We start from the raw sequence: 2770 nt of genomic DNA, 5'->3' as shown, positions 1-2770 counted from the left end.
CATATGCTATACTTTACGAATGCATTAGTGTATAATTACAAAACTCAGTATGTGTCTTCCGCTCTATGTCCTGAAGGTACTCAAAAAGTTTTCGGGCAACGCCACCTTGTGGTCAAAAGTTGTAATAAAGTGTACAAAAATGCTAATAACTTTTGATTAAATTAGCCTATTGCAATGAGACTATAACTAGGTTATAAATCATTCTATGGCTCATGCCGAGAATATAGATACCAATTTTTCCCATATTTGGCAAACCTCTCTCCCCTCTATCTTGTTATTGGTTAAAAACCTACTTTTTCAAACTCGTCCTAGACCGTTTGTCCAATTTTCACCAAAATTAAATCGTATTGTCTTCAGACCATGTGAACAAATGATTATGGATTTTGTGTTGATAGACAAAACAGTTGTCATACCACAGCAACGCAGTTGAGCTCTGATGCAAAAATGACTCTTGAGGCTGTATCTCTGCAATGCTTTGACATATTGACACCAAACTTTGCATGTGTCATTGTCTCCTCAATCTGACTACACCACATCAGTTTAGTAACAGTGCCACCTATTGGTCGAAAATGATAAACCATTAAATCATTATTATTGACTGTATTTAAAATTGTACTGCTTTTTTGCCTAAAATCAACTTAATAATTCTTTAATGGCTCATTGTTGCAGTTGGTTTGACACTTCCAGCCATGCTGGCATGTCTTGTCTTCTTCTTTGCGCTTGGCCCCGACAATTGCTGCTTGCAGCTATATTTAGGGGCCAAGCACCGAAGGTGCGGAGGCACCTATTGAAATCGTTAGTGTTCCTATTATTATTATTCTGCTTCTTCTTCTTCTTCTTCTTCTTCTTCCGCCATAGGAGTCTCTGGCAGCCCATAGAACCGTATGGTAAAAAGTTGTGAAATTTGGCACACTCATAGAGGCCAGTCTGAGCTGTCACTATAGCAAATTTGGTGCCTCTAACTCAATCCCTCTAGCGCCACCACCTGTCCAAAGTTTCACTCATATTTATGCTTATAACTTTTGACCCCTAAAGGCTAGAAACAAAATTCTTTTTTCATCGGATTCCTTGGCTCAAGCCGATTCGATTTCACCCTATGATGTCATTTTCCGGTATGCAAATTTTCCCGCCATTTTGAATTTTCTGAAAAACCTACTTTTTCGAACTCCTCCTAGGCCGTTGCTCCGATTTTCACGAAAATTGAAACAGATCATCTTCAGAGCATGTTGACAAAAAGTTATGGAATTCAAGTTGATTCGTCCAATCGTTTTCAATAAACGCACAAACAAATTTTACGTGGAGGTTGCAAAAACACACTAAAGGCTATATCTCCGCAACGCTTTATCGTATTCAAACCAACCTTGGTACATGTCATCACAAGCATGACTTGAAGCAACATGCAGCGTTTCGGCGCAGCGCCACCTACCTGTCCGGAGATACGAAAAATGCCTATTTTGGCTTATAACTTCTGAACCGTTTATCCAAAAATCATAAAATTGGTCTCATTAGATTCAGGGCGTCATGCCGAGTCGACTGATATCCAATTTTACCATGTCGGCCATTTTGGATGTCGGCCATTTTGAATTATGTGCAAAAATGCTGTATTTTATGAACGCATGAACAGATTGTTATGAAACTTGGTATGGGTCATCACCACGATGCCCTGAAGTAGCCTGAGAAGTTTCGAAACAGCGCCACCTAGTGGAGAATTTTTTTTTTCAAACGCTTATAACTTTGGGTGTGGTTGACATATTTTGATGGGAGTGTGTTTTTTGGTCTCCTGAATCCTTGCCGACTCCAACGATACCAGACTTGCCAGGTTTCGGCATATGGTTTGCGCAGAGTTGTAATTTAGTGCTTAAAAAACATTTGCTGATATCTTCGAAACCGCTAGTCCGATCGAGACGAAACCAGCCTCAGAAGTTCGGAAACATAGGTCGATAGCTATATGCTAATGCCCAAATCTCAAAATATTGATAGTAAGGGGTAGTAAAATCCAATCAAAGTCAGGTGTCAGTCCTTTTTTACGTGTTTTTTCATATAAATGTCTATAACTCCAAAACAAAATGAGATATTTTCACCAAACTTGACACACATATGTATGGGCTCACTATGAGGACACATAAAAAAATTGGTGGGATTGTGCCTCTTGGTGGCGCTATAATAAAACAAAACATGAAATTCCCATTGACTTCAATGCAGTATTATGGTTTAAAATGCTAATGCTATAATTTAAGAATGCATTAGCGTATCGTTACAAAACTCGGTATGTGTCTTCCGCTCCATGTCCTGAAGATACTCAAAAAGTTTCGGGGTAGCGCCACCTTGTGGTCAAAAGTTGTAATAAAATGTACAGAAATGCGAATAACTTTTGATTAAATTAACCCATTGTAATGAAACTGGTCATAATACAGTCAATGGCTCATGCCGAGAACATGGATACCAATTGTGCCATATTTTGCAAACCTATCTGTCCTCCGTCTTGTTATTTGTTAAAAACCTACTTTTTCAAACTCATCCTAGACCGTTTGTCCGATTTTCACCAAAATTGATCCGTATCGTCTTCAGACCATGCTGACAAATAGTTATGGATTTCGGATTGATAGACAAAACAGTTTTCATATACCACTGCAACAGAGTTGAGCCATGATGCAAAAATTACTCTTGAGGCTGTATCTCTGCAATGCTTTGACATATTGACACCAAACTTTGCATGTGTCATTGTGTCACGGTTCATGGATTCCCTGTCTCACTCTTGGGTGCGTGTTGA

This window comes from Pseudorasbora parva, chromosome 3 (genome assembly GCF_024679245.1).
Source record: "Pseudorasbora parva isolate DD20220531a chromosome 3, ASM2467924v1, whole genome shotgun sequence".
Classification (NCBI taxonomy): Eukaryota; Metazoa; Chordata; class Actinopteri; order Cypriniformes; family Gobionidae; genus Pseudorasbora; species Pseudorasbora parva.
This window is presented reverse-complemented; position numbering follows the sequence as displayed.